Source organism: Hibiscus syriacus, unplaced genomic scaffold (assembly GCF_006381635.1).
Source record: "Hibiscus syriacus cultivar Baekdansim isolate YM2019G1 unplaced genomic scaffold, ASM638163v2 tig00111837_pilon, whole genome shotgun sequence".
Lineage (NCBI taxonomy): Eukaryota > Viridiplantae > Streptophyta > Magnoliopsida > Malvales > Malvaceae > Hibiscus > Hibiscus syriacus.
Genome location: NW_024063194.1, coordinates 4,947,654 through 4,974,787, shown reverse-complemented (window position 1 = coordinate 4,974,787; position 27,134 = coordinate 4,947,654). Strand labels below are relative to the sequence as shown.

The 27,134-nt window shown below is 33.8% G+C and overlaps 1 pseudogene; it reads left to right on the top strand.

Moving 5' to 3' along the window:
* Positions 1-1,166: 1,166 nt before the first annotated feature.
* LOC120171938 overlaps positions 1,167-27,134 on the top strand; it is a 33,182-nt pseudogene continuing 7,214 nt past the window's right edge.

The window sequence follows — 27,134 nt, the reverse complement described above, 5'->3', positions numbered from 1 at the left end:
CTAAAAAAAACTAATTTCTCTAAAATTATAAAAAACATAAATTTCTAAAAATTCCTAAAATCATCCCTAAAATCCCTAAACCTAACCTAACCTAACCATCTCCATTGCCAGCCACGATCATCGTCCCTGATGCTACCCTTGTCATGTCTCTTAATGGTTGTCGTCTCTCTTATTGTCACATTTGTAGTTGGATCGCGTGGGTGTCGTAATTGGATGAAAGTTTTGGGGTACATAGAGTTCATTAAGATGTCAGGTTTTGTTGGGTTCTAGATTATTGGTAGTTGGGTTCACCTTATCGTTGGGTTGAGGTTCGATCGACGGTAAAGGAGGCAAAAAATGATGATAAGTGTAGGCATAGGGATTGAAATTAGATTTTTAGGGTTTTATGGTTTTTTAAGATTTAAGAAAATTTTCGGGTTCTTTTAAAAATATATATAATTTTGCATTTTTATTTTATTTTTTAAAATTATATAAATGAAAGTTAAAGACCTTGCAACTAAGGGCTTCAACCGATGCCTTCAAGCTCACCTAACTTGGTTCTACTGTTGTGACTGGCACTCTACCAAATCCATCATTTAGCGGATTTGTTAAACAACTATTATGGCCAAGACATTTAAACTGACCAAAAAAAAGAGTTTAAGCATATAAATAGAAAAGGAGGTATAATTTAAGTACTTTTCATATTAATCCTTCTTTTAATTAAATGGATCATTACCCCTAAAATTTTTTCAATTGTCCCTAAAATATTTTTCAGGACGTTTTATCTCCTAAAGTTCAAACAAATCATTAACTTAATCAAAACTCACACGGGTAAATTACATATTTAATCAATCAACTATTCATATGGTTTCATTTTTGTCATTCAATTATTTTTTTCCAAAAATCACTATTAAAGTTAAGTTTTTATTTCATTTTGATCACCCAATTTGGTTTTTTTTTTCAAATTTTAACATATAAAATTTGATTTATATCATAGAGTTTTTACTAGAGACATATATCTAATTTATAATGATCTTTGATCCTAAAATTTACAAACAAAAGTGTGAATAATCGTTTCAACCTCAAAATTTCTAGTGTTATACCATCTTTACAGAAAAAGCCTTCCAATATGGTTCAAAGACAGAGAGGAGCACTATCAATAAGAAACATATGCAAGGGGTTCAGTGATGGTAGAGCAACGTGCGGCGGAAAAGAAGGTGAGCGAAAGCGTGACTATGGTAACAAAATTTGAGGATCCTTATGAGAATTTCAAGAGGTCAATGTTGGAAATGAATTGGAGAAACAACGTTTGAAGCCAAGGGTTTGGAGTAACTCTTACAGTGTTTTATTCCTTTAAATTCAAGGGAATATCACGAGAACATTGAAATAAAATCAAGAGTAAAGTATACAAATGGTCCACAGACTACAGGGTACTGCTTTATTAAGTCCCTTGAATATTAAAAGTTATAAAATAGTCCTTCAATTGTAGAGTGTCGCTTTATTGAGTCACTCGACAATTAAAGGTTACAAAATGACCATCTGACTATTCATTATGTTCTAAACTCGTCCTTTTCCATTAAAAAATTAGCGGTCATCTAAGTTGAACATTAACACGATGGATACGATAGTCGTTTAAGATTCTAAGATCAAATTTATCATATCAATGATAACATGTCAACGTTCAGCTCAGACTGCTTTCAAATTTTAATGAAAATAGAAAATTTTGGAACAAATGAGTATTTTGTAACTTTTAATAATTGAGAGACTCAATAAAGGAACATTCTATAATTGAAGGACCACTTTGTAATTTTTAATAATCTAGGGACTAAAAACATCATCCTATAGTCGGGGACTAAAAAAAATCACCCCATAATTGATGACCATTTATATACTTTACCTTAAAATTATAGAGTTATTAAAAATAAAATAAATAAATCAAAATATACAATATAATAAAATAAATAAAATAGTGAATATTAACAACTGACAATCAACACCAAAATTAATAATATTGTCGGTCACAAAAAGTTAACGATCACAAACAAACAAAAGAGAGAAAAATTAGGATTTTTTCTTACGTAAAGTTAAATAATTTACATGAATTGTTATTATTATTTGATTAATATAGGGTAATTAGAAGTGATAATATTTATTTCAATCATTTAATAATGAACTCTCAAATATCGTATAGTTATTAGTGCTCAAACTCAAAACCTGTATAACCACATTTTAACCACTAGAATTGAATTGTTCAACTTTACCTAGATTATTATTAACCATATATATATATATATATATATATATATATATATATATATATATATATATTAATATAATATATATATATAAACTAGAAACATATTTGTGTTATTAAAAAAAATTAATGTTATACTAAATAAGGAACAAAATATAAAAATGATCCCTTGACTACGTGATACTATTTTATTAAGTTCATTGATTATTGAAAGTTATAAAATGATCCTTTAACTATAGGGAATTAATTTGTTGAGTCCCTCGAATATAAAAAATTTATAAAATGGTCACTCAACTATTCATTATATTTCAAACTCGTCATTTTCTATTAAAAATTAACTATCATTTGAGTTAGACATTAACATACTAACTAAGATATGATAGTCGTTTGAGATTATAATATCAGATTTTATCATGTTTTAATCAGCAAGTTAACACACAGCTGAGACTTTCGTCAAAATTTTAACGAAAAAAGATGATTTTAGAATATAATGAATAGTTAAGTGATCACTTTATAACTTTTAGTAGTCAAGCGACTCAATAAAGCAACTCCATATAGTCAGGAGAAAATTTTGTAATTTTTAATAATTAATAGACTTAACAAGATAATATTATATAGTCGAAGACTATTTGTGTACTTTATCAATAATTTTTTTATTATAATATAATACAATACATTATATATTGATTGTTATATATAAAAATATGGCATAATGATAACAAATACCCTTAACGTTTGACAGTGTATGGAACTTTGCCCCTATTGATTTTTTAGAACATTTGACCCCACAACGTTTTATTTTGATTCAAAAGTTACTCCTGTTGGACAGAAATCGTTAGTCAACTGATGGTCAACGCCTCCAATTGACTAAGCAAGAACATGTGGACACAAATGATGATGTAGGTGTCTACGTCACTAAAGTATGCTGACATGGAATTGACACGTCAAAATTTATTTTTTGTTAAAAAGTTAATATTTTTATGAGAATTTTTTTACCAATGAGAGAGAGACATGTGTCATTCTCTTATTAGTGCATATTTAGAGGAATGAAGAAAAATCCAATTTGCGTGGAAGGGGACTCGAACCTGTGGCAAGGGTGTGAAATGGTGTGCCTCTTACCACCAGGAAAAACGAACTACTCGGTTATATAATGAAACAAAACCTTATTTAACCCATATTTTCTTTTCAATTTAATTAAACAAAATAAACCAGGCCAAGCAGACTACTCAATTTTGGGGATTTCTCGATAACAACTACGATGGAGTATTTGGGTCTACAAGGATAGTCGCTGCAAAATAAAAGATCAGAAACAACAAAAAAAGAATAAATAAATCAACCTTATTATTTTAGAGTGTTATCGAGAAATCCCCAAAACTGAGTAGTCCTCTTGGCCTGGTTTATTTTGTTTAATTAAATTGAACAGAAATTATGGGTTAAATAAGGTTTTGTTTCATTATATAACTGAGTAGTCAGCTTGGCCTGGTGGCAAGAGGCATACCATATCACGCCTTTTCCCCAGATTCGAGTCCCCTTCCATGCAAAATGAGTTTTCTTCATTCCTCTAAATATGCATTAATAGAAGAGTGACACATCTCACTCTCTTATTGGTAAAAAATTCTAATAAAAATATTAATTTTTTAACAAAAAATAAAATATGAAGTGTTAATTCCACATTAGCATACTTTAGTGATGTGGCATATGCCACATGTGCTTGCTTAGTCAGCTGGAGGCGTAGACCATTAGTTGACTAACGGTTTCCATCCAACGTGGTGAATTTTAAATCAAAATAAAACATTGTGGGGTCAAATGTTCCAAAAAATCAATAGGGGCAAATTTACATATACTATCAAACATTAGATATTTGTTTACGTTATGCCTAAAAATATTATACCATCACATTCAACCACGGTTTTGAAATTGAATGCATGCCTGATTTGGGCAGTCTAGTCCTTAGAGAAGAACAATAGAATACGAATCGAGTGCCCTAAGTTGTTGATCACCCAAAAAGAATCGGATCTCCAATGGCTAATTGGATCCTTACTTTTTCATCCGTTGACTATCATCCCCACCTTCAGATGTATCCATTTTGGTTCCTCCGATTCGGATTTTCTCAAGGAATCAGGTTAACATCAAAACCCAGTTTCTAAAAAATCTAAAATTCAATTTTAATTTGATTTTCCCCAAAATTTCACTTATTTTATTCCAACTGGAACAAATGAAATCAGGACACTACTATTGAAAGGCTTCGATGTAATTGGAGCATTAACCGTTGGAAAATTTGTTCTTCAAAAGATAGTGGCTAGAGCTATTTAAGCTGCTCAAAATTTGAGGAAAGTTTAACTTGGAAAGAAATATTTGGAAAATGAAGAGATGAACAGAGTCGTTGCTGATCCAGATATAGGGGATATTCATTTCTTTACATTGGAGAATGAGAGTTTGGCTAGCCTTGACTTGGTTAATTCTTGATGTAAGGCACTCCTACCATAAATTGATTGTGAATCTAGGAAGAAAGCCAAAAAACCTTCATAAGTGGCTGGCTTAAAGAGATGGTTTGGTGGTAGATGTAAAGGTAAATTGGAGGGCTATTTATGTTATGAAGTTGGTAGCGGAAGTATGTTGATATGGCTAAGGTATGGACGGTAAAATAAAGGATGGTTGGTGAGAATAGTATCTTAGAAAGACCTATGAAGAACCACTGCTACAACAATGAGCAAAGACCCTACCATACAAATCTCTCTAAGGGGTGGTAACAAAGGACTTGGACCTACTATCTATAAGGAGATAGGAACCACAAGTATCAATGAATAAGGGTTGACTCCACAAGTAAATAAATTACTTGATAAGTCGATAAAAGTCACAAGGACTTGAGAAAAGAGAATAATCTCACTTATATTAAATGAAAGGTCTATTTACAAATGAAATGCAATAGCCTATTTATAGTTTTCAAAGGGTTTAGGCCGAATAGATACATGATGGTCGGCTAAGGGTTAAACCCCTTTGAAAATAAATGATTAATAATGAAAATACATGATTTTAATGAAATTACAAGAATTTGGCTGAATGGTAAGGTGTTTTTAATGTATTTCCAAAAAAGAAGATGAATGAGCCTTTAGCCGAATAGGAAGCTTTCTTTGGTGTATTGGCACCTATTTGATGTCAGATAGAGTGCACACTCTTGAATGATGCACATGGTATTATACTTGAATGCACATGGGCCTTATTGAATTACTTTGGTGAGGTTGCAACCATAGGATGATGTCTTGAAGTCCATAGGCAGCCTAGAGACGAACTAACTTCAATGGAAAGCTAGGTGAGTGTCTTGGTAGCTAATTAGGTGATCTATAGCTTGATGAACTCAAGCTAGTTAGCTTTCCTCTTCTCAACTCCTCAGCTACTCTCCCAGCTACTTCGAGCTACCTCTAGTCCACTTTTTATAAATTTGGTCCAAAGCTCTCCTCCAGCTAAGTTCAACAATATGCTAGCTCCTCCAGCTAAGTTGAAGCACCTTATGTGATGAAATGAGTTGCCATAACGTTCATGAGCTAGTGAGCTGCTATGCTTTTCCTTTTAGCTAACCAAGCTACCATAATTTTCCTTGCTTTGTGTTTCACCTATAAGAATCAACAAACAAATAAAGAAAGCAATTTGTGAGCTCATTTAAGGTAAAATGCATGCTGCCGTGAAGTGTTTGAGTGATATGAGCAATGAATGATCGTCTAGAAGCTAAAATAACATGAATATAAGCTAGATAGATGGTATAGGATGTTCAGGACTTTAAGAAAACATATATGAGCTAGAAAATAGATGCATACATGCAAATGTGATAAAGAAATATGGATTTAAAGCTATTGAACCATACCACGAGCTAGAATAACATGACATGAGTTAATGAATGAATGAATACATACAGCCATGATACGTAAATAATATGCAATCATAATAAATGAATCTAAAACATATGTAAAATTTAATATAAAGCTAAGCAAAGATGTGGAAACATATGTTATGCATGAAAATCATATAGTATGCAAGTGAATGATAACATATGATTATTCATGCATACTTTAAGGAGAAAAAACATTCTTATAACATTAAGTGATGCATATAGAATACAATAAAGGATAAAGTAAGGAAGAACTCCCTTAGAATCAGCTTTGAATAACATCCATGGTGTGATCAAGTCATGGAGAAAGTTGGAGCTAGTTTGGATCGTATCATCATCCCCTTCTTTTAGGCTATTTATCCTAAAAACGAAGTAGTTTCTCATTGAAGACCTTATTGATGTAGAAAGAATTGAATTCTTATGCTTTCTTCCAATAAATGATTCACAAAAAAAGTTCAACCTATTGGTTTCAAATCTGGTAACTTACGTCCTCGGATGGGAGGACACATTGTTTGGGAACCATCGCGTGTCTTTTGAGAGGTAGAGACATATCCCTTCATGAACCAACTTGATCCTTTTTCTTTATTATTTGAATCATTACAATGCTGGGAAAGGACCTCTATCTCTTCAATTAATCCTTTTAATTTACCATGCTTGTTGGTGGAAAGGTTTGTCTCTTGGTTGGAGTCATCACGTCGTTTGGTGAAGATAATTGTTATTTGAATAACTCCTTGGTGCTGATTTAAATAATCATGTACTTTCACCTTTTTGCCTCTCCAAATGATTTCCTTTAAGGTTGGTAGGATTTCATCATAAAGATGAAACAAGTTGTTGCATAACAAATCCAAGTTAGTAAATGAAAAACTATGAACAAGATTAATAGAAATAGCATAACATGGAGGATGTTTAATGGGTGTTGGTTGCTTGATGATGGAAAACTCGTGGCACTTCAAGTGAAACATTTTTTTGAAATTCAAGTGGCATAACTATTGGAACATCAAAGGACATGTATTGTGGATTACCAAAGGTCACACCTATTGGTTATTCAAAAGACATGTTTCTTGAATCTTTAACTTGAAGTGACATGTCTCTTGGATTATCCAGCAAAACAAAAGAAAGAATTGGAGGGATAAAGATGTTAGGTGAGACTTGCTCTCTTTTCTTCTTTTTTTCTATATTCTTTAACTCTAACATAAATATGATTTTCCACTTGTTCCACTTGTTGCTCTTGCAAAACTTCTCTTTCAACTTTCTTCATGGCTTTAGTTTTCTCCCATTTCTCTATACGTGACTTAAGGGTCACTTGGCATTTATGGACTTGACTTGGAAGCATACGTGCCAATATGATTTTCCTTCCTTGATGTTGGAAGGAATACTCATTGGAAAATCCATCATAAGTAGCCTTCTTGTCAAATTGCCAAGGTCGTCCAAGTATAATGTGGCTTGTACTCATGGGCACCACAACATAAAGAACTTCATCCTTATATCTTCCAATGGAGAAAGGAACAACGACTTGTTTGGTTACCTTTGGTTCCCCGCATCATTGCGCCATTGAAGTTTGTAAGGATGAGGATGTTTGGAAGTCATTAGGCCCAACATTTCCACCATGTGAGTGCTTGCTACATTTGTACAACTTCCTCAATCGATGATCACTACACAGACTTTATCTCCCACATGACATTTTGTATGGAAGATATTGTCTCTTTGTTCATCTTCTTGACTTTGAATGTTCAAAGTCCTTTTAACTACAAATATGTAGGATGGAAGAGGCATGTTAGCAAAGTAAGAAAAGTAAATGTGTATAGGACCTTACCAAATAATGATGTCAGAAAGCCTCACGAGTTCACTCTAAGGAAACTTGAATATCATTCAATCCGCTCATGTTTTCACTCTAGGACTTCAAGGCTTTTACTAGTCCTCTTCTAGTCTCCCACACTCAAGCATTTTTCCTCTCAATCTCTTTATCTCAAGTTCTAAGTAACTTTACTCAAAACTATACCAAGTAAAGTTTACTTGTTGTGCGTCGGCTACAAAAGGGTTAGTAGGAATGGAAAGCAAAATAGAATGAAAAGGGTGGCTTAGAAATAAGAAAGAAGAGAATAAAGGGTTACTTACACAAAGAACTTGTTGTTTGTGCTTTCAACTTTTCTTTGGAATTTTTTTTTTTTTTTTGAGTGCTTGCAATTTCTTTTCTGATTTTTTATTCTTTCACTTGCACTTTACTAGCACTTCTTTTTGTATTTTTGTTGTTGTTATTGCATGTAACTTCTTCCACCAAAGCTCTGAATACCGCTTGATGTAAGGTACTCCTACCTTAAATTGATTGTGGATCTATAAAGGAAGACAAATAACCTACATAAGTGAATGGCTCAAAGAGATGGCTTGGTGGTAGATGTAAAGGTGAATTCGAGGGCTATTTATGTTATGAAGTTGGCAGTGGAAGTATGTTGATATGGCTAAGGTATGGACGATAAAACAAAGGATGGTTGGTGAGGATAGTATCTTAGAAAGTCCAATGAAGAACCACTACTACAATGAGCAAAGACCCAACCATACAAATCTCTCTAAGGAGTGGTAACAAAGGAATTGGACCCACTATCTATAAGGAGATAGGAACCACAAGTATCAATGAATAGGGGTTGACACCACAAGTAATTAAATTACTTGATAAGTCGATAAAAGTTACAAGGACTTGAGAAAAGAGAATAATCTCACTTATATTAAATGAAAGGTCTGTATACAAATGAAATGCAATAGCCTATTTATAGTTTTCAAAGGGTTTAGGCCTAATAGATACATGATGGTCGGCTAAGGTTTAGACCCCTTTGAAAATATATGATTATTAATGAAAATACATGATTTTAATGAAAATACAAGAATTTGGCTGAATGGTAAGGTGTTTTTAAAGTATTTCTAAAAATGAAGAGGAATGAGCCTTTGGCCGAATAGGAAGCTTTCTTTGGTGTATTGGCACCTATTTGATGTCACATAGAGTGCACATGCTTGAATGATGCACATGGTATTATACTCGAATGCACATGGGTATTATTGAATTGCTTTGGTGAGGTTGCAACCATAGGATGATTTCTTGAAGTCCATAGGCAGCCTAGAGACGAACTAACTTCAATGGAAAGCTAGGTGAGTGTCTTGGTAGCTAATTAGGTGATTTATAGCTTGATGAACTCAAGATAGTTAGCTTTCATCTTCTCAACTCCTCAGCTACTCTCCCAGCTACTTCGAGCTACTTTTAGTCCACTTTTTATAAATTTGGTCCAAAGCTCTCCTCCAGCTAAGTTCAGCTATATGCTAGCTCCTCCAGCTAAGTTAAAGATCCTTATGTGATTAAATGAGTTGCCATAACGTTCATGAGATAGTGAGCTGCTATGCTTGTCCTTTTAGCTAACCAAGCTACCATAATATGCCTTGCTTTGTGTTTCACCTATATGAATCAACAAACAAATAAAGAAAGCAATTTGTGAGCTCGTTTAAGGTAAAATGCATGCTGCCGTGAAGTGTTTGAGTGATATGAGCTATGAATGATTGTCTAGAAGCTAAGATAATATGAATATAAGCTAGATAGATGGTATAGGATGTTCATGACTTTAAGAAAACATATATGAGCTAGAAAAGAGATGCATACATGCAAATGTGCTAATGAAATATGGATTTAAAGCTTTTGAGCCATAACACGAGCTAGAATAACATGACATGAGTTAATGAATGAATGAATACATACAACCATGATACGTAAATGATATGCAATCATAATAAATGAATCTAAAACATATGTAAAATATAGTATAAAGCTAAGCAAAGATTTGGAAACATATGTTATGCATGAAAATCATATAGTATGCAAGTGAATGATAACATATGATTATTCATGCATACTTTAAGGAGAAAAAGCATTCTTATAACATTAAGTGATGCATATAGAAAATAATAAAGGATAAAGTAAGGAAGAACTCCCTTAGAATCAGCTTTGAATAACATCCATGGTGTGATCAAGTTATGGAGAAAGTTGGAGCTAGTTTGGATCGTATCATCACCCCCTTCTTTTAGGCTATTTATCCTAAAAACGAAGTAGTTTCTCATTGAAGACCTTATTGACGTAGAAAGAATTAAATTGTTATGCTTTCTTCCAATAAATGATTCATAAAAAATGTTCAACCTCTTGGTTTCAAATCTGGTAACTTAACGTCCTCGGATGGTAGGACACAATGTTTGGGAACCATCGCGTGTCTTTTGAGAGGGAGAGACATATCCCTTCACGAACCAGCTTGATCCTTTTTCTTTATTATTTGAATCATTACAATGTTGGGAAAGGACCTCTTTCTCTTCAATTAATCCTTTTAATTTACCATGCTTGTTGGTGGAAAGGTTTGTCTCTTGGTTGGAGTCATCACTTCGTTTGGAGAAGATAATTGTTCTTTGAATGACTCCTTGGTGCTGATTTAAATAATCATGTCCTTTCACCTTTTTTCCTCTCCAAATGATTGCCTTTAAGGTTGGTAGGATTTCACCATAACAATGAAACAAGTTGTTGCATAACAAATCAAAGTTAGTAAATAAAAAACTATTAACAAGATTAATGGAAATAGCATACCATGGAGGATGTTTAATGGGTGTTGGTTGCTTGATGATGGAAAACTCCATTGGTTGTTGAATTCTCTTCAATAGTTGTAATGTACTTAGAGCCTTATTGATCACAACTCGTGGCACTTTAAGTGAAGCACTTTTTTAAACTTCAAGTGGAATAACTATTGGAACGTCAAAGGACATGTATTGTGGATTACCAAAGGTCATACCTATTGGTTATTCAAAAGACATGTTTCTCAAATCTTTAACTTGAAGTGACATGTCTCTTGGATTATCCTACAAAACAAAAGAAAGAATTGGAGGGATAAAGATGTTAGGTGAGTCTTGCTCTCTTTTATCCTTTTTTTTCTATATTCTTTAACTCTAACATCAATATGATTTTCCACTTGTTCTACTTGTTGCTCTTGCAAAACTTCTCTTTCATCTTTCTTCATGGCTTTAGTTTTCTCCCATTCCTCTATACGTGACTTAAGGGTCACTTGGCATTTATGGACTTGACTTGGAAGCATACGTGCCAATATGATTTTCCTTCCTTGATGTTGGAAGGAATACTCATTGGAAAATCCATCATAAGTAGCCTTCTTGTCAAATTGCCAAGGTCGCCCAAGTATAATGTGGCTTGTACTCATGGGCACCACAACATAAAGAACTTCATCCTTATATCTTCCAATGGAGAAAGGAACAACGACTTGTCTGGTTACCTTTGGTTCCCTGCATCATTGAGCCACTGAAGTTTGTAAGGATGAGGATGTTTGGAAGTCTTTAAGCCCAACTTTCCCACCATGTGATTGCTTGCTACATTTGTACAACTTCCTCCATCGATGATCACTACACAGACTTTATCTCCCACATGACATTTTGTATGGAAGATATTGTCTCTTTGTTCATCTTCTTGACATTGAATGTTCAAAGTTCTTTTAACTACAAATATATATGATGGAAGAGGCATGTTAGCAAAGTAAAAAAAGTAAATGTGTATAGGACCTTACCAAATAATGATCTCACAAAGCCTCAGGAGTTCACTCCAAGGAAACTTGAATATCACTCAATCCGCTCATGTTTTCACTCTAGGACTTCAAGGCTTTCATTAGTCCTCTTCTAGTCTCCCACGCTCAAGCATTTTTCCTCTCAATCTCTTTATCTCGAGTTATATGTAACTTTACTCAAAACTATACCAAGTAAAGTTTACTTGTTGTGTGTCAGCTACAAAAGGGTTAGTAGGAATGGAAAGCAAAATAGAATGAAAAGGGTGGCTTAGAAATAAGAAAGAAGAGAGAATAAAGGGTTACTTACACAAAGTCACTTCACAACCCTTCTATCACCACAATCAATTTTAGATGCTTACTTGAATGACTTGGTGATGAACTAGTTGTTTGTGCTTTCAACTTTTCTTTGGAATTTTCTTTTCTTTTCTTCTTTTTTTTTGACTGCTTGCAATTTCTTTTCTAATTTTTTATTCTTTCACTTGCACTTCACTAACACTTCTTTTTGTATTTTTGTTGTTGTTGTTGCATGTTGCTTCTTCCACCAAAGCTCTGAATACCGCTTGATGTAAAGTACTCCTACCTTAAATTGATTGTGTATCTATAAAAGAAGGAAAATAACCTACATAAGTGAATGGCTCAAAGAGATGGCTTGGTGGTAGATGTAAAGGTAAATTGGAGGGCTATTTATGTTACGAAGTTGGTAGCAGAAGTATGTTGATATAGCTAAGGTATAGACGATAAAACAAAGGATGGTTGGTGAGGATAGTATCGTAGAAAGACCAATGAAGAACCACTACTACAATGAGCAAAGACCCAACCATACAAATCTCTCTAAGGGGTGGTAACAAATGACTTGGACCCACTATCTATAAGGAGATAGAAACCACAAGTATCAATCAATAGGGGGTTAACACCACAAGTAATTAAATTACTTGATAAGTCAATAAAGGTTACAAGGACTTGAGAAAAGAGAATAATCTCACTTATTTTAAATAAAAGGTCTGTATACAAATGAAATGCAATAGCCTATTTATAGTTTTCAAAGGGTTTAGGCCGAATAAATACATGATGATCGGCTAAGGTTTAAACCCCTTTGAAAATAAATGATTATTAATGAAAATACATGCTTTTGGTCGAATGGTAAGGTACTGGTTCAGCCCTAACTATGTTTTGAATGCATTTGGAAGTTACTAGGACCAAAAATGAAGAGGAATGAGCCTTTGGCCGAATAGTAAGCTTTCCTTGGTGTTTTGGCGCCTATTTGATATCACATAGAGTGAACATTATTGAATGATGCACATGGAAGCCTACTTGAATGCACATGGGTATTCTTGAAATGCTTTGGTGAGGTTGCAACCATAGGATGATGTATTGAAGTCAATGGGCAGCCTAGAGATTAACTAGCTTCAATGGTAAGATAGGTGAGTGTCTTGGTAGCTAATTAGGTGAGCTATAGCTTGATGACCTCAAGCTAGTTAGCTTTGGTCTTCTCAGCTCGTCAGCTACTCTCCCAGCTACTTCTAGCTACCTCTAGTCCACTTTTAAGCAATTTGGTAGAAAGCACTCCTCCAGATAAGTTCAGCTACAAGCTAACTCCTCCAGCTAAGTTGAAGCTCCTTACGAGATGAAATGAGTTGTCATAACATTCATGAGCTAGTATGAGCTACTATTCTTGTCCTTTTAGATAACCAAGCTACCATAATATGCCTTGCTTTGTGTTTCACCTATAGGAATCAATAAACAAATAAAGTAAGCAATGTGTGAGCTCATTTAAGGTAAAATGCATGCTACCATGAAGTGTTTGAGTGATATGAGCTATGAATGATCATCTAGAAGCTAAGATAACATGTATATAAGATATATAGAAGGTATAGGACGTTCATGACCTTTAAGAAAACATATATGATCTAGAAAAGAGATCCATACATGCAAATGAGCTATATAAACATGGATTTAAAGCTATTGAGCTAATGTAAACATAACATGAGATAGAATAACATGACATTAGTTAATGAATGAATGAATACATGCTGCCATGATATGTAAGTGTTATGCAAACATAATAAATTAATCTAAAACATATGTAAAACATAATATAAAGCTAATTAAAGATGTGGAAACATATATTATGCATGAAAATCATATAGTATGCAAGTGAATTATAACATATGATTATCTAAGCATAGTTTAAGGAGAAAAGCTTGCTTATAACATTAAGTGATGCATATAGATGATAATAAAGGATAAAGTAAGGAAGAACACCATTAGAATCAGCTTTGAATAACATTCATGGTGTGATCAAGTCATGGAGAAAGTTGTAGCTAGTTTGGATCGTATCAATTGTGTTCGTATGATGATAATCCTGAGAAATTATTATAGGAAAGTGGTTGTTTACTCTGTCAACTTCCAATTAAGTTGCCCGTCTATTTTCCAGTAAACAAGCCCTTTGGTACCTTCTTTTCTTTATTGGATTTATCCATGTTTAACTCACATTTGAATTAGTCATTCTTTTATAGTTGATATTATTATGTACTACTTTACGGTATTTGAATGCTTGTCAAATCAGCTAAGTAGTTTATGGTGGTTTGAAAGTCTATTGCCATGGGGACTTTGGTAGTTTCTGAAATTGTTAAGAACGTCCTTAGAATTTTTTATAATTGACCATTGATGATTTTATATTTGTTTCTTATGGAATGGGAAATTTAATTAGCACAGACCATATTATCAAAGTATTTGGGGCTAGTTAAATGTTTGTCAAAATTCAAGGCGGCTAGTGATTTTTAGGTGGATATTTTATGTTTCTATACACATAAGCTATATTTCTATGATTTCATTTTTCTCGAAGTACCCAATTCTAATAATCAAGAGAAGGATATGAGGATATGACCCTCTAAATAAACATGAAAACTTTAAAAATGTTAAACATGTCTGTTTTGAACACATTGTCATATCTAACACGCACCCTAGTCTGAGCAACATAACTTAAGCATTTAGTCACTAAGATTAGAGGTACAGGTTTTGTTAGTGAACCCCTTAATTTGAAATGATTTATTGAGCTTGGTTTTTCTACCATGTTGGTTGCAGGTCTGGACATGAAATGCTTCATACATTATGTATATGTGCTTCTTGGAAATATCTCTGTAATTAAATTTTATGATGGGACTTGGGTTATTTTATTTTCTCATTTTAATTCGATAAGGTTATTAATGTACTTCAGATGTGGAGAGTATCTTCTCAAGTGCAATTGAAGCAGTCATTGCTAAGTTGTAGGATCCAAATGTTGTGTATATAGTGGAAGCATCAAATAAAGCCTCTTTAGATGTGGTTCAACCTATTGTTCTTCGTGATGCAGATTTGGATTTTGACACAACTGCTGCCCTAAACATTGAACATTTGGATGAAGCTGCTCAGAGTTCTGAGAAAAAGCTTTTACCACGTGAACAATTTTGTTTGAAAAGAAAATCCACCCTACATATGTTTTCTACCGAGGTAAAGAAAATTGCCAAGAACTATCAGATGCATACTTATATTAATAGGGTTGTTAGTGTCTATTGTTTTCGGTAGCTTATTGTATATTGTATTACAATATATCTATTTTTGTGGCATTTAGCATTAGTTTTTGTGAAATGTGTTTCTTCTTAGAATGCAGATATACTCCAAGTAAGTGTTATGCTTAATAGATTTGAAAAGTCTCCAAAATGCAGTGCACCTAGTGTAGAATACATCCCAGGTATTGCCTTCAATTTCACAAATGTTGCTACTATGTTTTCTTATTTCATGTAAGTTTGTTTTATACTTCCAAGGTCCTTGTTATGTTTTTTTTCCTTACCAAATGTAATTTCTTCTATCAGCTATGGAAGAAACTAGACTTTTGATTGTGGATTTCAAGCTAGAAGTACTCTGCTATGCACTCCAGGGTGTACCACTAATGCATGCCATTTCAAAATTAATGTTCCTGGGTTAATTGACCAATTAATTTCTATGAAGCAAATGACCTTGCCAAATTTATTAACACAACATCCGGAGGTAATCTTTCACATATCATATTATCATAGGGACTTTGCTACTCATTAAATCTTGTTCAGAATGAGATATGCATTGGGTATTCTTTTAGCTTAACACCCATCATTGTTTCCTTGTTTGTCCTCCATTAATGGGTGTTGCGGTTTAGCCATTATTGATAGATTGTGAAATTTTGGTTCATCAGCTCTACCGTCTGGTTGATCAACTTGGCTGCAACTTTCCAGTGTCACTATCTTTCTTAAAGCATTCACTAATTCACTCTAAAATATGTTTCTATATCTCTATAGTCTACATCCTATATACCATCTAAACTTCTGAAGATCAACTGTTAAAAACCAAAGAAAGCTTAGCCTCGATAGGCTATAAGATAATACCCCAACTCTCTACAACTGAATGGAAATCCAAGCCACAATATGTTTTGACACTAAGAACATCAGACACTAGGGAATCTTGACTAGTAATATTGATGTGAGCACATTTTCACCAACAAAGGAAGCGCTGTAGAGAAATTGCTTACTTCATTCTAGATCCGGTACAATCGAAGAGGTCCTCAATCAATGGGCTGACTCGTATCATATGGTATCAGCGCAAAGGTTGGAACCAAGTAAGAAATTCATCTTGAAAGTAAAAAAAACTATTTTGAAAATTAAAAAAAAAAGAAAAGTAAAGAAAAGAAAAGTTATGGTCTTAAGAGAAATGCAATTACCTTGTCCTTTAACATTAAAATGCTTTAATTCAACCCAAACTACAACATCTTTGGTTTTATTGGTGACAGTCTCATTGTAAGCATTTCTTTTTAGTAAATTTTACTGATTTCTTTTTTTCTCTCAGTTCTTTGTTTGTCCTTTAAATTTGTAGCCTTTTATTTCATCATTTTCCATTCGATATTAACCTTTGTTGTTTCCTATAGCCGACACACTTAACAGATTTTGAAAGATCAAATTTAGTTCATAAAAGAACTGATTACAAGAGAACGAGTGGAAAAGGCACATTGAGCGTGTGAGATCATAAGGGGAGACAGAAAAGAGCCATTAAAAGTTTCTCCCGAGTAAAACACGAGTGTTGAGTGATTGAGTGTCAATTCTGATTTCTTTGGAGCGAAATTGTGAGAATCTTTGTTGTGTATATTGTGAGGCCCTATAAACATTAATTATTTTATTTGTGTGTTGTCTTGTTTTATTTCATTAATATGGCAAGTTCTAGTAATAGCAATCCGGGTGACCAACCACCAAATTTGCAAATACAAGCCATTACCCATGAGATACAAAGGATGTTAAGGGCTGAACTTAAGGCTTTACATTCTAGAATATATAAAATCGATAGAGGATCCCAATCTCATCATAATGAAGAGATTAATGATGAAAACGAAATTGACCAACCTCTAAGACTGAATCAGAGACATAGAAGTGCACTTGATGATAATTTGGGTAACATTAAAGTTACAATTCCATCTTTTCAGGGAAGAACAGATCCATATACATATTCGGCGTGGGAGAGTAAAGTTGAGCATGTTTTCGAGTGTTATAATTACTCGGAATAAAAGAAGGTTCATTTGGCAGTAATGGAGTTTGTTGATTACGCTTTCATTTAGTGGGATCAATTGTTGATTTGTAGACGAAGAACCGGTGAGGATCCAGTGAACATGTGGGTAGAAATGAAGCGAATCATGAGGAAATGGTTTGTTCCATTTAATTATCAACGTGATTTATTTCAGAAATTACAAAACTTGAAACAGGGTAATAGAATGCGTGCAAATATCGAGGAAGATAAATAAGCAACTATGGCACGATTTCTTGCAGGTTTGAATTTTGAAGTTGCTAACGTTGTTGAGTTGCAGCATTATGTCGAGTTGGATGACATGGTGCATATGGCGATCAAAATAGAAAGACAACAACGTAGAAAATCTTCTTACCGTGGTAATACTCCTTTAAAAGTTTTCTTTAATCCATTAGTTACTCCTAACAATACCAGGAAGCAAGCATCACTTAAGATTAAGAAAAGAACAGAAATGAGTAGTCCAAAGCCTCCAGTTGTTGAAGATGGATGTGGAAAGAAACATATATAACCAGAAAGCACAAGAGACATCCAATATTTCAAATGCCTTGGCAGAGGGCATGTTGCAAGTCAGTGTCCTAACCAAAGGACAATGATGACATGTGTGAATGGGGATATAGAGTATGAATCTGAAGATGATGAGCAAGATACCCCTTTAGTGGACGATGATGAAGATGATGACCAAGTACATACTTATGCAACAAGTGAAGCACTTGTAGTAAAGAGAAGATTGAATGCACAACTGATTTGAGATGAGTAGCAGCGCGAGAACGTATTTCATACAAGATGTCTTGTAAATGATAAGGTATGTGTTGTGATTATTGATAGTGATAGTTGTACTAACATTGCAAGTACTGTTATGGCTGACAAATTAGGACTGAAAATGACAAAGCATCCCAATCCATACAAGCTACAGTGGTTGAATGATGCTGGAGAGTTAAGGGTCACTAAACAAGTTCTTGTGCCATTTTCCATTGGAAAGTACAAGGATGAAGTGTTGTGTGATGTTGTGTCAATGGATGCCACTAATTTGTTGTTGGGACGTCTGTGGCAATTTGATAAAAAGGTGATGCATGATGGTTTCATAAATAGATATTATTTTATGAATTCATGTAAGAAAATTACCTTAGCACGTTTGACACCAAGTCAAGTGAAAGAAGATCAAGTTCGTTTGAAAAAGAACAGTGAAGAAGCAAAAGGGAAGAAAAAAGTCAACGTGTATGCAAGCAGAAGTGAAATTAGGAAATGTCTTTCCTCTCAACAGTCTTTACTTATTTTAATGTATAAGGAGCATTGTTTATTGGATGAAATTCCCCCTGATTTGCCTATGTCTATTGCATCTCTTTTATAGGAATTTGAAGATGTGTTTCCGGATGAGACACCGAGTGGATTGCCATCTATTCGGGGCATTGAACACCATATTGATTTTATTCTGGGAGCCACTATTCCAAATAGGCCAGCATATCGAAGTAATCCTGAAGAAACAAAAGAAATTCAGAAGCAAATCAATGAGTTAATAGACAAGGGTTACATTCGAGAAAGCTTGAGTCCGTGTGTTGTACTAGTGTTGTTGGTACCAAAGAAGGATGGAACGTGGAAAATGTGTGTGGATTGTCGAGCTGTGAATTAGATTACTATCAAGTATCGACATCCTATTCCTTGCCTTGATGAATTATGTGGTGCGAGTATCTTCTCCATGGTGGATTTAAAGAGTGGATATCATCAGATTTGAATGCGAGAAGGTGATGAATAGAAGATAACCTTCAAAATGAAATTAGGTTTGTATGAATAATTAGTGATGCCTTTTGGTTTAACTAATTCACCTAGTACATTCATGCGGCTAATGAATCATGTTTTGCGACCTTATATTGGAAAGTACTGTGTTCTGTATTTTGATGACATTATTATCTATAACAAGTCGTTGCAGGAACATGAGGAGCATTTTACAAATGTTCTAGGCACGTTGAGAAAAGAAAGGTTGTTCGGTAATTTACGGAAATGTGTATTTTGTACTGACAATGTTACCTTTCTTAGTTTCATTGTTATTGCCCAGGGTGTAGAAGTCAATCCTGAAAAAGTGAAGGTAATTCAGGAATGGCCTCGACCGACGTCGATAAGTCAAGTTAGATCTTTTCATGGTTTAGCTAGTTTTTATCGTCGATTCGTACCCAACTTCAGTTCCTTACCGCACCCTTAATCGAGATTTTAAAGAAGAATTTAATCTTCAATTGGGATAATGAACAGGAGGAAGCCTTCTAAAAAATAAAGGATTATTTGACTATGGCACTAGTGTTAGCCTTACCTAATTTTGATAAAATGTTCGAGATTGAGTGTGATGCTTCAGGTATAGGAATTGGAGCAGTCTTGTCACAGGAAAATCGACCTATTGAATATTTCAGTGAGAAGTTCAGTGGTGACACCTTAAACTATCTGGTTTATGATAAAGAGATGTATGCATTAGTTCGAGCACTTGAGACGTGGCAGCACTATCTTTTTTCGAAAGAGTTTGTGATTCAAACCGATCATGAGGCCTTGAAACACATTACAAGTCAGCATAAATTGAATAAAAGGCATGCTAAGTGTAATACCCCAAAAATTTAGATAATGACCAAAATGCAAATTTTGAAAGTTTGATGGTCAAAGTAGAAATTTGGGAAAAACGTTTAGGGAATTAAGTGATAATTTCCTAAAGAGAATTTTATTCCATAAATAGATGGTTTACTCTTGAGAGTGGGGTTTTATAGAAATCACATTTATGGATTTGGAATTTTAGTAAAGAAAAATTAGAAAGGGTTAAAGTCCGATAAGGAATTGGTAATTCCGATTGAAATAGAATTTTACAAAAATTTGAAGGATGTTATAAAATGGTTGAAAATGTTATTTTAATATTTTGGATCACAGAAATTTGGCTTGGAATTGTGCAATTTTCCAGATTTAACCGAAACCGTGGAATTTAGTGACTAAAATGCAAGATTTGAAAATTCAAGGTGAATTTTAGAAATAAAAGTTAAAATAATTCATGTTTGACTTTGTAATATGATAATGATCAGATGGCTTGGTTTTATGGTGAATATGGAGATTCATTGATGGCTTGGTTTTATGGTGAATATGGAGATTCATTAATGGCAAAAATGGAATTCTTATTGAATTGAATAAAAATTCCATTTTATTATATTAGCCATGTGTTAGATTCATTAACATTAGAATATGAATGATGGTGAGATTTTCGCTCATCTTCTTCCCAGCACAAGAACATGAGAAGCTTGAAGGTAAGAAATATTTCATTTTCAATTTTGAGCTAATTCCTTTGGAATTTGAGTTATGTTGTGAGATAGGAAAGTGATCTAAGTGAAAAACGCTATCATTTGGTACCAATATTGCTTTCTAATTTTTTTGGATTTCAAAGATCCTAAATCTAAGGGTTTGTGTTCATATAAGGGATCATGAAATTGATGAGTAATCTTGATGTTTTAGAGGTTGTTTGAAGAGTTAAGTGATTTTAAAAAATTGGTTGTAAGAATTGATGAAGTGCCTAGATGAAGTTAAAGAAAACAGTTTGTTGAATTTGGCAGTAGGTTCGAAAATTCACCAGAAATTATATAAAAATAATTTCGAGATTTTTTTATATATTTTGTTCATATATTGATATAGTTTCGTTTAAAACAAACGGGGATCAATTTCAAGGTGTATACAAAGAGATATAAATTTTTAACCAAGGAAAGGTCAGAAAATCGGACAAACAAACGGGGATCAATTTCAAGGTGTATACAAAGAGATATAAATTTTTAACCAAGGAAAGGTCAGAAAAATCGGACAGCAGATTCTGCAAAACAGATTCTGTTAGTCAACTTTGAAAATTCACCATAAATTGTACAGAATAAATTAGAATAAGTTATTTATATGGATAGATTTATATTCGAGTGTAGTTTTCAATGGAAGAAACAAAATTAAATTCCAGTGTGTATATCAATACAGAATACTGATTCTTTAAAGGCCGTGCAAGTTGTCGGAATATGGAAATTTTAGAAAGTTTGGTGATTGTAATACAAATTTCGAATTGTTGGGAGTGTTTATTGTAATTGTGCCTTGGTATGGGTACTTGGTTTATAATAATTTCAATACTGGAATTTTTGTATTGAAATTCTAAGTGATAAAATGGTGATGGACCATTTTGTGTAAATTGGAAAAGTTGATTCCAATGTTAAAGGAATTATTAAGGGGTATATGTGGACAAAAGAGAGGCACAAATATTTTGAAGATATAAAGTGTCAGGTGAGTGCAAACATGCATGAAATATACTGGATTTATATCATAAGGAAGACTTGCGATAAGTCAACCTTGTTTATATTGGCATGATTTTATATCATTTTTATAAATTGACATTGATATGTCAGAGTATGGAATTAAAATGCATTGATAATGAAAACAAAATTGTGATATTTTACCATGAATGTTTTCGGGTATGAACTGCCCAATGTTAAATTTGATAATATACTTTGCCATGGATGGATCGAATAACGTAGACTATATGCCCAAATAAGTCATTGAGGGACAGGGTATAGTTGGCATGACATAGAGTATAACAGCTGAAGGTTTATAATACACTTCGATGTATATGGTGGGCACGACCTTATGTGTAATGCACTTCGGTGTATATGGTGGGCACGACCTTATGTGTAATACACTTCGGTGTATATGGTGGGCACGACCTTATGTGTAATACACTTCGGTGTATATGGTGGGCACTTATGTGTACACTGTATACACTTGTGTATATGGTGGGCACGACCTTATGTGTAGCACTACGGTTCAAATATTACTCGAATACCCAGGGTCCTGAAGGTTTAATATTGGGCTATTGGCTATGGATGTTTTATTGGTTAATAATGTAACCATGCAAATAAGCTTATGAGCTTTCGGAATAATGGCAAGTATATTGGAAAAATAAGCTTACGAGCTTATGGAATTTAAATGGTAAGTATTTTGGTAAAAATAAGCTTATGAGCTTATGGAATAAATGGTAAGAAATTTTATATTATTTTTGTCATGGTAAAATATTGAAGATGCTATTAGCATGGTTTTATGGCATTGGATTTGAAATCTAAATTCATGCATGAATTGTATTGCATTGTATATTGTTTTAATTGCCTCACTAAGTTTATACTTAGCGTGTGATGATTTTCACGCGTAGGTAAAAAGTAAAGAATAAGAATAAAGAGTTCAAAGTGACATCAAGCATCGAGAGGTATATTTCAATATCAGTAAGACATCCTACGATGAATTTTGATTTAGATAGTGGCATGTAATTTGATAATGTTAAATTTTTTTTGTTGAATTAATTTGGAAACAAATTGGTAACTTGATTGTGATGAAGGGTTAATTTTTATGAGTTTTATATGTAAATTTTCGAAAGTTACTTTAGTAGTTAATGTATCATGAACAATAACCACGAATTATGAAAATTTTCCAGAATGCATTTGGGGTACCGATTCCCCCATACATGGAACCAATTCCCCCACTGTTCACGGGTACTATTCACTATTCATAAAAAAATCTTTTGAATTAAAATTGCTATAACAAAATATAAATTATATGATATGATATTTTTAAAATATCAATTACCATTTTAAGAAAATAAATTTTAAATCATTTTTAAATTGGGAAATGGTTGTAGAAATTCCGGTGACATCTGTAATATGTATAGGCATAAATATACGGGTTACGGGTGTTACACTAAGTGGGTATGTACTTCTGAATTATTTGGACTCTCATTTGATCGGTTTTGCTTATATTAAAGACTTATATGCCACTGACCCCGATTTTGGAGAAAGATATATGTCATGCGAGAAAGGTGCATATAAGAATTTTTATCGGCATGATGGATATCTTTTCATAGAAGGAAGAATATGCATTCCTCAAGGGTCAATTCGAGAAGTCCTTATTCGAGAAGCACATGAAGGTGGACTTATGGGACATTCTGGAGTTACTAAGACGTTGCACATTCTGAAGGAGCATCTATTTTAGCGTAAGATGCATAGAGACGTTGAAAGAATATGTGAACGTTGTGTAACATGTAAGAAAGAAAAATCGAAGATTCTACCACATGATATGTATTTTCCTTTACCTATTCCTGATTCTCCTTGGCTTGACATTTCGATGGATTTTTTGTTGGGATTGCCTATAACTAGGACAGGTAGATAGAGTATTTTTGTTGTGGTTGATAGGTTTTCGAAGATGGCACATTTCATTGCGTGCCATAAAACTGATGGTGTTATTAATATGGCCAACGGGAGGTTGTTCGTTTACATGGAATTCCTAGGTCTATTGTTTCTGACAGGGATGTTAAGTTCTTGAGTCATTTCTGGAGGACTCTTTGCTGCAAATTGGGAACGAAACTGATGTTTTCCACTACTTGTCATCCTCAAACTGATGGACAAACTGAGGTTGTAAATTGAGTTTTATCTACTTTATTGTGCTCAATCATTAAAAAGAACATTAAGACATGGAAAGATTGTTTACCTCATGTTGAGTTTGCCTATAATCATTTTGTTCATTCTGCTACTAATTTTCCACCATTTGAGATTGTTTATGGCTTTAATCCTTTAACTCCAATGGATTTGTTGCTCTTACCTCAAGAACAAATTATGAACAGGGACAAAAAGTCCAAGGCAGACTATGTGAAAAGGTTGCATCAGCAGGTTAAGGAAAATCTAGAGCGAAGGACTCAACAGTACGAGAAGCAAGCAAATAAAGGACGTAAGCGAGTTACCTTCGATGTTGGAGATTGGGTTTGGGTTCATTTTAGAAAGGAACATTTTCTATCCCAACGACGTTCTAAGTTGTTACCACGAGGAGATGGTCCATTTCAAGTGTTGGAGAAAGTGAACAAAAATGCTTATAAGTTGGACTTACCGGGTGAATTCAACGTAAGTGCTACATTTAACGCTTCTGATTTATCCCTTTATGATGTTTCTGCAGATTTGAGGTCAAATCTTTTTCAAGAAGGGAGGATGATGTGAGTATATTTACTCCAACAAAGGAAGCTGATTTGGAGGTCTTACCAATAGGACCTATCACACGTTCTAAGGCAAAACAATTCAGGGAAGTTCTTTCTCTTAAGTGTTTACAAGTTACTGAATCATTTCATAATGTTTATGCCTTAGAAACGAAGCATTTTAATATGTTACATACTGATGTGTAACGCCAACTTAGTTATACTAAGTTATTTTATGCATATTTCTATTTAATATGTTAAGCATATTAGAATAGTCTTGCATTAATAATTAGCATGTATTCATTCATTCATGTCACATATTTAAGTAGCTTGTTTCATGAATGTGTTACACATTCCTTACTTATGTTATTATATCAATTGCATTGTTATATTAGCCATGGCATCATGTGTTACATTATAATGTTACTTATTATATATTCATGAACTTGAGCATTGTAATTTATATACATTTTTGTATTTGGTGCAAGGTACATTCCAGGCAGTCCACTGGATAGTTCATGTCAGTCAGAATTATCACCACTTTTTAACATGTTCCAGGAAGCTTTGGGTTCTGAAGTCTCTTAACATTTATTCCAATATCTCTTAGCTTTACAACGCACTTTGAATCAAATCAATCTGATTTTTGGAGCTCGAGATATGGCTAAATTACTGAAGATAGTGCAGGCTGGAAATAAGTATGGGATTGTAGCCATTCATCTCCTTCAAGAACTTATGCATGAGAGGCATTATTGGAGACATGATACACATTTGGGACAGCTTGATGAAGCATTTTTAAGACCAAAACATCTTAGTGGAGCATTTTTGGAATACAAATAGCTTGGGGGAGCATTTGGGAGATACAAGCAGCTCACAAACAGCTCACACGAATCTGGCCAGCTGGTGGAACACTAAGGATGAACTCAAGGCTTGCTAATCACCACCAGCCCTTGTTTTTATGCAAGAACGTTTTCATCTACAAAGAGAGTATTCTTGAACATCTTTATATTCAATTTACTTTATACTAGCTTTATACTATATGCTATTATAATACATTTCATGATAAGAATACTAGTTATGTAATTAAAAAATAACTTAGTATGAACACATTATGCACATTGTTATTTTAATATGTTAAGCATGTTAGAATAAACTTATAATCATATTACGCATGATTATCACATATACATCAAGGCAACATACTTATAATTCATTTCATAAGTTCATATGCATTCATATTAGCTCTTAGGCTTTATGCATTCGCTCACACATATTATGAGATGATATAATTAGCTCATAACATTCAATCATAGCTCACATTACCATAATCATACATGGAAGCAAGGTATTTAGCTCATATCAGCTCAATATCATGGACCTACCTTATTTCCTTGCACCTGTAGGTACATTGGAGTATGAAACACGTTGGGGTAGCTTGGAAGATTATTTGGACATCATATGCATCTTACAAAGTACATGGCAGCTCGTGGAACACTAAGGAAAGATCAATTCATCAGGAGGAGCTCAAGGCTAGCTAAACTCAGCTAGTTGGACTATTTGGAGCTGAGTTTCCAAAAGTGATAGCTAAACATGCTGTTATGGAGCTTACAAGGACTCGGCTAGGAAGCTTGTTCACAAACAGCCCCCATGCTTGCTAGCTAGCTCCACACTCAAGCTAGCTTGAAGGAGACACATGCACACCCAAGATGGAGCACATGACCAGCCATCATCTCATTCACAAGGCTGCACCACAAGGCTCCCTAGAATTCCCATGTGCATGCCATATTACCAGCCCCCATGAGCCTTGTATGTGGTATCATTTAGGCGCTAAGATGAAGAGCCCTCTCACTATTCGTCTAAGCATCATTTCCCATCCAAATTGGCGCCAACTTGAAGGGACACAAGAGCTATTCGGCCAAAGGTTATTACCCTCCATTTAAACCAAACCATCATCAATATTTAGCATTAAATTATGTCATTTTACAAAGGCACAAGGCATGGCTGAAAACCCTTGAAATCATTCGGCCATGCCCATCAATTTCCTATAAATAGGAAAGCATAATTCATTTGTAACTAGACCTTTTTGATTAATATAAGTGAGATCATTCTCTTTCTTAAGTCTTGGTGACTTTTATCGACTTATCAAGTATTTTTAATACTTGCGGTGTCAACCCCTTTCCCCTTGATACTTTTGGTTCCTAGTTCTTATAACTAGTGGGTCAAAGTCCTTTATACCACCCCTTAAAGAAGCAATATAAAGTCTAGGTCTTTGTTCTCTATAGCATTAGTTCTTATTTAAGTCTTCTTTAAGATACTATCCTCACAACCATCCCATTGTTTCATTAACCAAACCCATAGTAATATCAATCATCTTTCGCTTCTATCTATCATTTATTAAATAACCTACCTATTCACCCATACATTTACCACCCTTAATCATCTGTATTGACCCATTCAATTATGCTGGTTGTTTTTGATTCCTTCCTAGATCCACAATCAATTGATAAGGTACAAGTGTCTTACATCAAGCGGTAATCAGAGCTTTGGTGGAAGAAATCAACATGCAACAACAACAAAACAGAAATACAAAAAGAAGTGCAAGTAAAGTGCAAAGTGAAAGAAATCAAGAAAAAATCCAGCAAAGAAAATCAAAGCACTCAAAAGAAGAAATTGAAAGCACTCAAAAAGGAAGAAAAAGAAAAGAAATGAAAAAGAAAAGAAAAGTTGAAGCACTCATCAATAATTCTCATCACCAAGCCATTCAAGTAAGCCTTTTAAATTGATTGTGGTGATAGAAGGTTATGAAGTGACTTGTGTAAGTAACCCTTTTTGTTCTCTTCTTTCTATTTTCTAAGCCACCTTTTT